This window comes from Phyllobates terribilis, unplaced genomic scaffold, assembly GCF_046119375.1.
Source record: "Phyllobates terribilis strain yellow unplaced genomic scaffold, ASM4611937v1 Scaffold_4__5_contigs__length_816908805, whole genome shotgun sequence".
NCBI lineage: Eukaryota > Metazoa > Chordata > Amphibia > Anura > Dendrobatidae > Phyllobates > Phyllobates terribilis.
In genome coordinates, this window is record NW_027362764.1 from 188,401,901 (window position 1) to 188,415,930 (window position 14,030).

Here is a 14,030-nt window from a genome sequence, read left to right on the forward strand (position 1 = left end):
GACAAACATGGTGTTTGGCAAGCCTATAATAAATAAACCACTACATTATGTGCTTAGTTTTAAATAAATTGGTTTAATATTACACATTGCAGCCAAGAATGGAGTGCTGTTTTTTCAGATGAAATGATATATTTAATGTTTTTTTTAAGAGAACCTGTCAGTCGATTCATGCTGCCCTAACCAAGGGCAGCATGACACAGAGCCTGGCTGCACAATTACAGCCTGCTATGTAAGTTTCGCCCCCAGTAGTTCGCCCCCAGCAATTTGCCCCCAGCAGTTCGCCCCCATCAGTTCGACCCCAGGTACATTTCGCCCCCGCACATTTCGCCCCTATCATTTCGCCCCCAGGAAGATTCGCCCCCGCACATTTCGCCCCCGCACTTTTCGCCCCCGGACGTTTCGAAGATTCCAGCCATTCAGACAAGGGGCTAAAATTCTGCACTAAAACCTGCACCTAAATCCATAGAGCTAAATGGAGATTTTGGTGTAGAATTATCTACGCCAGAATAGCTGTATATCTACAGTTGTGGATAATCCACAGAGGTTAGGAGACATGTTAATGAATCCTTAAGGTACATTCACATGCACTAAGTAGTTGCAGCTGACAATCTGCAGCTATTTTATAGCAGAAAATTCTACACTAAAATTGATATCTAGTGATGCGGGTTTGATGCGACAACCTAGTCCTCTGGCTGTGATTGACAATGGCTGGATACCTGCAAATCATGGTTGGTGGACAAGGTTACCACTCTGCTTATGAATATGGCAGATCACTGTATCTCAAAGGCAGGACTTCTACTTTGAAGCTGAGCAGAGAATCAGACTGCAACTAAACAAGTGAGGCTTAGCTGGAATCAGTAGGCCTCACCCTACACGAAACATCCGGGGGCGGACTGCTGGGGGCGAAACATCTGGGGGCGAACTGGGGGCGATATGTGCGGGGGTGAAATGTGCAGGGGCAAAATGTACCCTGAGAGCGAATTGCTGGGGGCGAACTGCTGGGGGCAAAACATCCAATTCCCCTCCCATGTATATACATAGGGAGAGGTCTGTCAATCACCTGGATCAGAGCGAGGAGAAGCCAGCTGGGTGCGATGCTGGACTACTCACATCACTCCCTATGGTCCTTGGACAGTTCTCTAAACTATGATTTCTAGGTAACGTGTTTTGGAGTAAAACATAACTGGCTGCAATCATGCACCAATGCTCTGATTCATGCTGCACGTGGTTTGTGCAGCATGAATCGACTGACTTGTTCCCTTTATGTGTATGGTACTATGAAACATTATAACTAGTAAAGCTTTTACATTTTGCAGTTTTATTTAAAAGTCAATTTAGCTTATAGTTCATAGATCGCTAAAAATACAGATCTACCATATATAGAAAGCATATGTACACAAAATAACACTCTGTCACTATTACACAATTGTTAGCAGTGACGTGACTTGTTTCGTATCGATTTTCGTTGTCCCTAGATTCTGATTTTCTAAAAATGAAGTGCAATGTACAGTAAATAAACAAATAAGGGAAAAAAGTATAAAAGGCTGTATACATTGCAAATCGAATTATTTGGCATGTTCAAGACTGCAATGTGCCCCATTATTGTCTCTACTCCAAAATTGCCTGTTTTTGTAGACAATTTTTTTTCACTTGATTAAATCGTTAGAAAATGTCCCTCTAAAAGAGTTTTCTGAGCTGAACAAGGTTGAGTTGCAATAAAATAACACAGCCATAGACAAGGGTGGAGCTGTTCCCTTTCTAAAATTTCTAACGCCAGACCAATGATTGTAATAAAATTATCATTCTCAAAAAGATATTACGAGCATAATATCGCAAAATTTAAGGGGTTGTCTGGTCAAAAGTGATAAGTCTGCAGGCACTCTGCGAAGCAGGGATTCACCGGTATGAGACCCAGGACTGGAGGCTACGTACACGTTATTCATAACCCCAGCCATTCAGCACCGCCTCGCTCCATACACTTGTCTGGAGTGAGGTCACGCCCGTCCAGTGATGTGGACGGGGGGTATGTATAACACATACCCTCCATTACCAGGTCTCATACCGGCGAATCCCCACTGCGCAAAGTGCCTGCGCTGGGGGGATTCATAAGTGTGACAGAGTGACCGCAGACATCACTTTTGACCGGACAACCCCTTTAAGTACCGTAAATAGATAAAATATAAGATAAACAAAGCCTACAATTCAGAAGTTGAAAATAATATAATTAGTTGGTGTAAAACAAACTTCATCATATACTTGATTTGTTGATTTACTGATATTTCAATTTAGTCCGTTTAAATATTAACTTTACGCTAACTGGAAAGATAAAATAAATGTCAGTAAAAGAACAGTATCATCAGATGATGACACTGTTTAAATAAGTTTTTTGTGTTAAATGCATTGTAAAAAAATCATATCACAATCTGTATTTAAAAAAATTTAAAATCTTGCAATTTTCAACGTGGCTGCTGTGGATTTTTTAGATATCTAATTCCTGTTGTTTCAGGAAGAACTTTCAGAGGTATCATTAAGGCCAGGATTACAATAACTGTCAACACCGCTATACACAGCTAATAACACAGGATCCACCAATCACAATAGGCGATTTCACAGTTCTCCCTGTTCCCCCTAACTTCACAATCTATTGTTACTAATTTAAATGTGTATTTACTGAAAGAACAAGAAGAATCTAGAACAGCCTCAGTGGCGAGTGTGTAAACGGCAAGATTTCTACTTTTTTTCTAAAATTCATAAAAACTATATTTAATATAAAAACCTAATTTAAACCAGGGGTAAACATACCATTGGTGCAACCTATGCAATCACACATGAGCCCAAGAGGTAAGGGGGCCACATCCACATCCAAAGCAGGTGGAATTGTGCATTACGTTGACCTATTAGACTACACAGGGCCCATATATTGTCCATGAACAGGGCCCTCTTCTGTCTGTGTCCACTCCTGAATTAAACAGTAACATCTTTTTTGATGAAACATTTCCTTTAATGAGAGAATGCAAACTGCTCTTCCATGTGAATTGCATATTCTGAGCAACAAAAAGAACCATATTGCACAAATTTGTAGTAAGAGTAAAAAATGTGTAAACTGCTAAACACAGCAATCCACTATGAGCGGTTCACAAAATATCGATAAAGGAGACTAAAAGAAAAATTTATTACATTTGGAACTGCAGAGTGTGGTCTCAACTCAATAATCTTTAGTCATAAAAAAAGTAAAAATAACAGGTGAAAATGTAAAAATGGTAAAAAGTCATTAGCAAATAAACACAATCATTATATTCTCATTTCAATGACTGTAATCAGAATGCTTATATTCAGCGAAATGTCAAATGTCAGCACTTAAAATGAAAAACAAATTTAATGAAGTTCCCCTTAATTAACAGAATGGTTGTACACCTTAATTAATGCAACAAACAGCTGAAAACAAAAATTTTACTATAATTTAGTAAATTGTAAACCACTGCAACAGAATTCCTATAAGTTAAAACTTACAAATGTAAATCATGATACTTTTTGGATACTTTTAGGCTTCTACTGAAATTTTACCCTGTTTTTAATTAATGGCCTCCCCTTAGAATAGACCACCAATATCTGATCGGAGGGGGTTCAACACCCGGCACCTTCACCGATCAGCTGTTACTGGTGCTGGCGGTTGCCAGAAGATTTCTGGTACACAGCAGCTTTGTCAAAACTATACTGGTTGTGGAAAAGTAGCACAGATTCACCACATTCATTTGAAAGCAGGGTGGATCTGTAGAACCTGGCGAGACGCTATAGAAATGACAGAACTACTGTGTAGCATCCGTCAGAATCCAAGAACTTCTGGCCACCACTGGCAACAGCTGATCGGCTGGGGTGCCGGGTGTTGCATCCTAATCAATAAGATATTGATGGCCTATCCTAAGGATAGTTCCTCAATAAAAAAATAAATAGTTGCCAACCCCTTTAATAATGCTGAAAAAGTAAGAACTGTATTGACATTCTTTGCAGTAAAAATGTAGCTAGGCTTTCCCAGGGTGAAGGTCCGGTTCACAGCATTCATAATGTTTCTAAATACCCTGGCACAGACACAGTGTGATGTTGGCGACTCCGCCTGGCATCCAGCATTCAGAGCACATGCTCACTTTTTGCATCTCCTTCAGCTGGGGCTTGTTTTCAGAGTGCGGAGGTAGCAGTTGCACCCTGGTCCAGGTACCTTACGGGGCCCAAATGCTTCAAGGTACACCTGAAGACATCCTAGATTTTACTTTTTCCCTAAAGCTTAGACTTTTATTATTCAATTGACAATACTTAAAATGTGAAGTACTGTATCCCATGTTCATGAACAGAAATGTTGAATCAGCCCCAAAGAAATGCTGAAAAGTCCAAGATTAGACATTGCGTACTACCATTTAGGAGTGGCCCAGTTTCACATATTTGTATAAATGAAGAAATCAGAATCATCCTATATCTAGATATTGGTTTTGAACATTATGTTAAAAAGTAGCTTGGTGGCTTTACTTTTTATAACATCTCACCATGCAAGGGTATTCTAGATAGGGCAATAAAACAATTTCGAGAGAAAACATAATTTCACTAAAAGCAAATTCTAAATCAAATCAAACCCCTACTTCACTAATGAAAAATATATCTGCAAGCAATAAACCATCACATTTACTCAATTAATCACAGTCTGGCCAATACTACTAGAGGCCAAGTAGCCTAGCAATATCAAGGAAGCAGTGGAAGAACCAAAAAGTAACACAGAAAGGACATTTAATTTTCATGCTGAAAGTTCATTTTCTAAACTCACAAAACAAATAGTTAATATCTAAAGTACCAGCATACCGCTCTTGGATCTACTTATAATAGCCTATACATTACAACTTTTTAAAGCACATTTTTTAAATAAACACTTACTAGGCAATCATGGCCATAATCCTCAAAAAACGTTTCTATCGTGTGAACATGAAAATAGTCTTCTGTCTTGTTTTGCTGTGGGGGCGTGTAAAATGTCTCTTGGATTCTAAAACGGAAAACAAGATGTATAATTTTAGATACAAGCTTGAAAATTACAGATGCACACAATTATGACAAATATACTGTATATATTTTTTTATGAGGTGGGATACTTTTTAATAAGCATTTACACCAAAAATATATTTATACATACAGGTGCATCTCACTAAATTAGAATATCATCAAAAAGTCTATTTATTTCAGTTCTTCAATACAAAAAGTGAAACTCCTATATTATATAGAGTCATTACAAACAGAGTCCTCTATTTCAAGTGTTTATTTCTGTTAATGTTGATGATTATGGCTTACAGCTAATGAAAACACAAAAGTCATTATCTCAGTAAATTAGAATACTTTATAACAACAGCTTGAAAAATGTTTTTAAAATCCGAAATGTTGGCCTACTGAAATGTGTGTTCAGTAAATGCCCTCAATACTTGGTCAGGGCTCCTTTTGCTTCAATTACTGCATCAATGCGGCGTGGCATGGAGGCGATCAGCCTGTGGCACTGCTGAGGTGTTATGGAAGGCCAGGTTGCTTTGATAGCAGCCTTCAGCTCGTCTGCATTGTTGGGTCTGGTGTCGCTCATCTTCCTCTTGACAATACGCCATAGATTCTCTATGGAGTTAAGGTCAGGCGAGTTTGCTGGCCAATCATGCACAGTGATACTGTTGTTTTTAACCCTTTCGCAGACCTGGGATTTTCCATTTTTGCATTTTCGTTTTTGGGTCCCCTTGTTCCCAGAGCCATAGCGTTTTTATTTTTTGGTCAATATGGCTGTGCGAGGGCTTATTTATTGCGGGATGAGTTGTACTTTTCAACGCCATTACTAGTTTTACCATATCTTGTACGGGAAAATGGGAAAAAAATTCCAAGTGCGGTGAAATTGCAAAAAAAGTGCAACACCACAGATGTTTTTTTTTTTATTTTTTTACCACGTTCACGGAGTGCTAAAAGTGACCTGCCATTATTATTCTCCAGGTAATTACGAGTTCGTAGATACCAAACATGTATAGGTTCTTTTTTATTTAAGTGGTGAAAAAAAATTCCAAAGTTTGGTAAAAAAAAAAAATGGCGCCATTTTCCAAGACCCGTAGCGTCTCCATTTTTCGGGATCTGTGGCCAGGTGAGGGCTTATTTTTTGCGCACCGAGCTGAAGTTTTTATTGATACCATTTTGGGGTAGATCGGATGTTTTGATCGTCTGTTATTGCATTTTATTGCAATGTTGCGGAGACCAAAAAACGTAATACTGGTGTTTAGAATTTTTTTCTCGTTGCGCCGTTTACCGTTCGGATTAATTATTTTTTTATATTGATAGATTGGGCGATTCTGAATGCGGCGATACCAAATATGTGTATGTGGGTTTTTTTTAATTATTTTATTTTGAATGGGGCGAAAGGGGGGTGATTTAAACTTTTATATTTTTTAATTTTTTTTTATATTTTTAAAAACATTTTTTTTTCACTTTTTGCTTGCTCTATAGTCTTCATAGGAAACTAGAAGCAGCACTTGTCTGATCGCCTCTGCTACACAGAGATGATCTGCAGATCACCTCTGTGTAGCAGAAATGGTCCTGTGCTATGAGTGCCGACCACTAGGTGGCGCTCATAGCAATCAGCATATGACAACCACTGGTGTCTGCTGCAGACCCCGGGTTGTCATGTCAACCCATCGGTGACCCGCGATCACGTGACGGGGTCGCTGATGGGCGGGGTAAGTGACGCACTTCCGGCGTGGCGCTGTTAAATGCCGCTGTTGCAGGCACATGTCAGCTGTAATAATCAGCTGACATGTGCCCGGTTCAGTGAGGGCTCAGCGCCGGAGCCCTCACTGAACCGGGGGATTACAGCCTGTGCGTACTAATACGGCACAGGCTGTAAAGGGGTTAATCCAGGTATTGGTACTTTTGGCAGTGTGGACAGTTGCCAAGTCCTGCTGGAGAATGAAATTTCCATCTCCAAAAAGCTTGTCGGCAGAGGGAAGCATGAAGTGCTCTAAAATTTTCTGGTAGACGGCTGCACTGACTTTGGTCTTGATAAAATACAGTGGACCTACACCAGCAGATGACATGGCTCCCCAAACCATCACTGATTGTGGAAACTTCACACTAGACCTCAAGCAGCTTGGATTGTGTGCCTCTGTCTCCACTCTTCCTCCAGACTCCGGGACCTTGATTTCCAAATGAAAATTGGAACTCTGTGACCTTGTGGAGTGTGTCAATGACTGCCTTCTGGACATCTGTCAAGTCAGCAGTCTTCCCCATGATTGTGGAGCCTACTGAAACAGACTAAGGGACTTTTTTAAATGCTTAGGAAGACTTTGCAGGTGTTTTTTGTTAATTATTTTAATTTTCTGCGATAACGACTTTTGTGTTTTCATTGGCTGTAAGCCATAATCATCAACATTAACAGAAATAAACACTAGAAATAGATCACTCTCTTTGTAATGACTCTATATAATATATTAGTTTCACTTTTTGTATTGAAGAACTGAAATAAATTAACTTTTTGATGCTATTCTAATTTAGTGAGATGCACCTGTAGATGCAATGAGTGGCCATAATGTAAAAATTGTGAATGGGTTGAAATAAATATTCCACTTTATGTGTTTTTCAAGATTTAGGGCTAATTTCTAATCTAATCTAACTGTTGCCATATAGATTCTAACTTCAAATCATCACCAAACAATTCCGGGACTGTTGTGCTATCCCAGGCACTTCCTTACCCCAGCATTACATTAGGCCGCAGATTTCTTTATCCTGCAGAATTCCCCCATATCTGCTTTACCTCCATTCATTAGTATCATACTATATACATTGTTGAAGATCTCCAAGTTAACATGACCTATAACAGGCTATATTCGTGTATATTGGTATATTTGGTTTTAATTTGGAAGTAAAAATCTTCCAGTTTGATACAGCTGTAATTTAATTTTAATTGGAAATCTGCAACAATATAGAAAACTCAACTGACATGTGTTACATTTTTCTTATGTACGGTAACGACCATATAAGAGCTATGCATACATTAAAGGGGTTCTTCCCTTTCAGTAGACGAATGTCCCTAGCTGCAGGTTATTATAAAGAAACAAACTGTGCTGTACTCACCTGCCGCAAGTCGGTGAGTATCCACTGCTGGTCCTGGTCTATGGCATTGGCTGCAGCGTTGGCATCACATTGACAGCGCAACATCTAATCAGTGAGCTCCCCTTCATGTCGACATGACGTCAGCGCTGCAGCCAATGCCAAACACTGGGAGAAGCGGAGTAGACTCACCAGTGGACTTGCGGAAGGTGAGTACAGTTTGTTTGTAATAACCCACAGCCAGGGACATTCATTTACTGAAAAGGAATAATTCCTTTAAATAACCTTGCATTATGAAAATGCTATAAGTTTGTACAAATATTTTTTAAGCATAATTCGGATAATGTGCAGAGTTAGTGAAATCAAATCCATTGTAGGATTTCACTCTCTCAGGAAGCATTCACACAGGCAATGTCGTTTGGTCCGAACAGGTGCAGTTTTATTGCTTTCATAAAGCTCCAAGGGATTCAATTCAAAATCAAAACAGCCTTTTCTGGGCAAAATGGTAAACCAGCAAATAAACAGTTAATTTAGCAGATCCATATATGTCAGTGTGAGCTCACCCGAACAGATTACAGTCCTTTCTCCCAGTGCAAACTTTACACAGAGAAGAGGTACGGTTCTACCAGTCTAGGTATCACCTTTAGCCTGAGCTCCAGCAGCTTCCAGTGCCAAACAGAAGTGTTCAACTCCATTCACACTGAACAGGCTACAGCTTCCACCTGTTACTCTGCAGCTCCAGCACCCAGACTGCTCAGCTTTCTTAGCTGACCCATGCAGTCTCCATTCAGAGAGAGACCCTGGCCTCTTTCTCGCTCAGCTACAGCTCATGTTTTGACTGGTCACTCACCAGCTTCAACACTCTCCACTCTTCTTTATTCAGCAGATTGACACAAGGTGAACCCATTTCCTCGTTCTTAGTCAAAGCTAGCAAGGTTCATCTAATTAAGACCTGCAGTGTTAGGATTTAAACCTGTCCTACCTGGCTTCGCTACAACATCAAGACTTGTATTTTCTACTCCATTCCAGATCCAGAAAAACAAAAAGACCCGCACACCTTAAGCATTAAATTAATATGTGCGCAAATATGATGTGGATAATATAAAAACATATACGGGTCTGTGAAAAAATTGGACTGCACTCGTATGCCATCAGATTACGGACTGATTTTCATTGACTGTCAGAAAGGAGACAGTAGAGAAACTTTTTTTCTCAAAGTATGAAACTGATGGCACTCAGACCAAACTCTGATCACATTCTGATAAAATAATCAGTGCATTTTTCTCGCACATGACAGAAACGGACGTCTGAATGAGACCTTTGAGACACAGGTGCTGAGTTGACCCTTTCACTGCCATCATCTGTGCTTCAAATGAGTAAGTTCAATTTTTTACAGGAATAAAGATAAATCCCCTAAAAAAGTGATTTTCAAAGTTTCATAACTTTCCATGCTGGACAAAACAAAACAAAAGTTTAGCTACTATTTAAACTTTATTACACTTTGATTTTGTAATGTCAATGTAGTCTGGTTCCTTTTACCTATATTCATTCCATTAGATAATATTATTTTTCTTGGTCTTTTAAAAGTGAGTAATGATGAAAAGCTAATTATATTCCAAACCTGGCATAAGTCCAGTTTTTAATATGGGGACATATCAAATGAGGCCACAAAAAAAAAAATACATTGAATTACAACATGCTGCCTTTTCCATGAATAGTAACGCTGAAACAGAAGGGAATTGGAGATATTTTAATAAGCAATCTCAAGTGTCTTATTAAAAGACAGAGGTTTTACGAATTACTCACACCATGACTTCTTTGTGCCGTCCATCCAATATTAACAGCATACATTTCACTAGGAAGGGAGCATGTTTGCCGTGTAGATTTTCTATCAGTGTTTGTGTCAGTTGAGGATTGTGCAAGTTTTGACCTGACAGTTTAATCTACACAGCAAATGTGAAAAACAGATGTATTTAAATAGCTGATGATAAGGAATGCTAGTAAACCTGTTGATACTGTAAAAAAAAAATTGAACAAAACGTGTCCTGAGAAAAAGTTCAAGTTACAGTATGTGGCAATATATCTGGTATGTGTCTACAGTAACACACAGGAAAGTGACTATCACCTTTCCCTATCACCGCCACTTTGCAAAGCAGGGAGTGGCACAGCCGGTGAAATAATACACACAGAACGCATACTTCTGCACACTGCATAAAGGTATTTATGTCTTTAACGCAAATGTCCAATTCTAACATTATGTTGTTTTAAGTTCAATATTTTTTAGTTCCTAAGCTGGCCGGTCCTCCTACAGTCTCTACTTCCAACTGCACTGAAAACGTCCCCAAAAGGGACATACAGTGTGACCAGCTGCAGCCAGTCACTGGCTAAAGCGCGTCACAGCTGTATCCACTGGTAGGCTGAGCAGTCATTTTTTGTGTATTAAGACGGACTAGGAAGTAGAGATCAGTGGGACTCACTGTAAGCATCCATGCTTAAAGAAGGGGGTACATTCTCGAAACATCCAAGCGCCTTGATCCTTCCTGAAGAGATGTGGCATTTCATGAGCTGAGAATGGAATACCATATAATGCTGTAATGCTGTGCAAATACTCAATTACATTGTTATATAATTTAGACATGATGGAAACTTTGGATGTGGCTTTGAAATTAAATGAAATCTTTTGATTTAGCCCCTCATCAGGAGAGGGTGTATGGCTCAGGGTTAGGCTCAGGACCTAAGCCCTCTCCATTCCATGCAGATGATGGCTGTGTTATTCAGCCATCATCTGCCACTTATAGTTGCAGTTAAATTCTTCTGTCAATCTTGAACAGTGGCATTTACAGTGCGTGGCATGAGGGTGTGCCGCTCCACATAGCAGGGTGTCCATGGGATGCCATAGCAGCCAGGAACATGCTAAAAGACCTCATGTCTGCCTTAATGGCGCTCCTGTGAAGACCAGCCTGTACATTTGTATTGCAGTATATAGTACAAGCAATCACACGACTACAGATTTAAGTTCACTGTGGGACCTAAGGGGACTAAAAAAAGTAAAAATCAAAAAAACGCCTTAAAAATATGAAAAACACATAAGAATTCAAAATACCCTTTTCACATAATAAATATAAATATTTGTATATACATACACACATACATAGTCATGGCCGAAAGTCCTTGAAATTGTTGCAATTACACATATTTTGTTATACACATGTGTGTATGTATTGGAACAACACAAAAAAGAAAAAGAAAAGGCAAATTGAACGTAATTTCATACTATACCCTCAAAATGTGCCAGATAAAATTGTTCACACCTTTCCAAAAATGTGGCTAATCAACTTATTTTCAAGAATATAATGCTCATTCAAACTCATATATGGCAAATAACAGGTGTGGGCAATATGAAAATCATACCTGAAACCAGATAAAAAGGGGAGTACTTGGATCAATCGTTGCATTATGTATCTGTGTGTACCACACTAAGCATGGAGACCAGAAAGAGAAGAGAACTGTCTGAGGACTTGTGAACCAAAATTGTTAAAAATATCAACAATCTCAAGGTTACAAGTCCATCTCAAGAGATCTTGATGTTCCTTTGTCCATGGTGTGCAACATAATCAAGAAGTTTACAACCTATGGTGCTGTAGCTAATCTCCCTGGATGTGGACAGCAGAGAAAAATTGTTGAAAGTTTGCAACGCAAAATAGTTTGGATGGTGGATAAGCAGTCACAATCAAGTTCAAAAGAAATTCAAGCTGTCCTGCAGGCCCAGGGTGCATCAGTGTCAGTGCAAACCGTCCGTCGACACTTGAATGAAATGAAATGCTATGGCAGGAGATCCAGGAGGACATCATTGCTGACATGGAGACATAAAAAAGCTAGACTACAGTTTGTCAAAATGTACATGAGTAAGCCAAAATCATTTTGGGAAAGTGTCTTATGGACAAATGAGACCAAGATAGAGCTTTTTGGTAAAGCACATCATTCTACTGTTTACCAAAAATGGAATGAGGCCTACAAAGAAAAGAACAAAGTACCTACAGTCAAATATGGTGGAGGTTCAAAGATGTGTTGGGGTTGTTTTGCTGCCTCAGGCACTGTGTGCAAGGCATCATGAAATCTCAAGATTACCAAAGGATTTTGGGTCACAATGTAGTGCCCAGTGTCAGAAAGCTGTGTTTGGGTCATGAATTTTCCAGCAGGACAGTGACCCCAAACATACTTCAAGAAGCATCCAGAAATGGATGGAAAGAAAGAGCTGGAGAGTTGTGAAGTGGCCTGCAATAACTATCTAAATCCCATTGACCACCTATGGAGAGATCTTAAAATTGCTGTTGGGAGACGGCACCCTTCAAATATGAGAGACCTGGAGCAGTTTGTAAAAGAAGAGTGGTCCAAAATTCCAGTTGAGAGGTGTAAGAAGCTTGTTGATGGTTATAGGAAGTCATTGATTGCAGTTATTTATTCCACAGGGTGTGCAACCAAATATTAAGTTGAAAGTGCCAACAATTTTGTCTGGCCCATTTTGGGGGTTTTGTGTGAAATTATATCCAATTTGCCTTTTTTTTATTTTTTTTGTGTTGTTCCACTACATACAAAGGAAATAAATATGTGTATAACAAAACATGTGCAATTGCAATAATTTTCTGGGAAAAATACTTCATTTTGTGGAACAATTTCCAGGGTGCCAACAATTTTGGCCATGACTTTATATGTATATATAAATTTACACGTATTAATAATATCAATTTGATATCACAGAGTGTAATAAAAGTCCAAACTATGAAAATACTGTATAAAAATATTTAACCCAATCGGTAACAATCATAAAGTGAAAAAAAGATTGAAATACCAGAATTCTGGGGTTCTTTTTGGTCATTGCAACGCCATAAAAATTGCCATAATAAGAGATCAAAGTGTCATTTATACTTCAAAATGATGTCAATGAAATCATCAGCTTGCCACACAAAAAAAAAATCAGCACAAAAACAATTGCGGAATTGAGGGTTTTGTTTTTTCTTCACAATTTCTTTGCACTTGGAATTTTGTTTCCCATTTTCCAATACATTGAATGGCAAAAATGGATAGTGTTATTCAAATATACAACTTATCCCGCAAAATATAAGCCCCATATGGCTATGTGGACAGAAAAAAAAACACATGGCTCTATGGCTCTTTGAGGAAGGTGAGGGAAAAGCAAAACGAAAAAATTCTTAGTGAGTTAATCACCATTGGAAGTGTTAGTAAGTTCGTGGTGGAGGATCCATAAGTATCACTTCCTTTTTTATATTTTGAATAGAGATGAGAAGATCTGACAAGATTCAAATTTGCCAAATTATGAGGATTTTACTAGAAAATTTGATTCACAAGGAATCATTCTCCACAAATTAATTGTCCCTTATTATACACTTGGGTCTGGAGAGGCTTCAGGGCATAATAAATGTAGGATTTAAAAAAAAAATCAATACTCACCTCACTACCCCTGTATTATACAAATTATCGTACGGTTACAATGCACGTTGTGACGTCCCTGCCTAGAGTGTGTGACTAAGCCTTGGATGTGTCTGCACATGTGTGTTATAAAGTCGCGGTGTCATTGTGACATCACAGCATGTGCTGCAACCTCACGGCACTCACTGTACACCAGACTTTTGATGGTGACTAAGGCTATGTGCCCACGATGCAGAAATGAAGCAGAAAATTTCTGCAGCATTTCTGCATCTCCCTGGCAGAAAAAACGCATGCAGATTGTGCATGCGTTTTTCCTGCAGAATACATGCGGAATACATGCAGATTCACATGCGTTTCCGCATGTAGATTGACAAGCGCTTTCCAGGCGATTTTAGCATCACTTGGAAAGTACTTGACAACTAGGTCACACTGTATAAATCCATGCAAGCAGCATGGATTTATATAGTGTGACCGTAAAACAA

At 39.0% G+C, this 14,030-nt stretch overlaps 1 protein-coding gene across 4 annotated transcripts in view; it reads right to left on the reverse strand.

Moving 5' to 3' along the window:
- THRB (thyroid hormone receptor beta) overlaps positions 1 to 14,030 on the reverse strand; it is a 449,080-nt gene that overhangs the window by 336,215 nt on the left and 98,835 nt on the right. For all 4 annotated transcript variants that reach the window (XM_073677977.1, XM_073677980.1, XM_073677979.1 and 1 more), the window contains exon 2: positions 4,918 to 5,023. The gene's annotated coding sequence lies outside the window, so the exon portion shown is untranslated. The remainder of the gene's footprint in view (positions 1 to 4,917; positions 5,024 to 14,030) is intronic.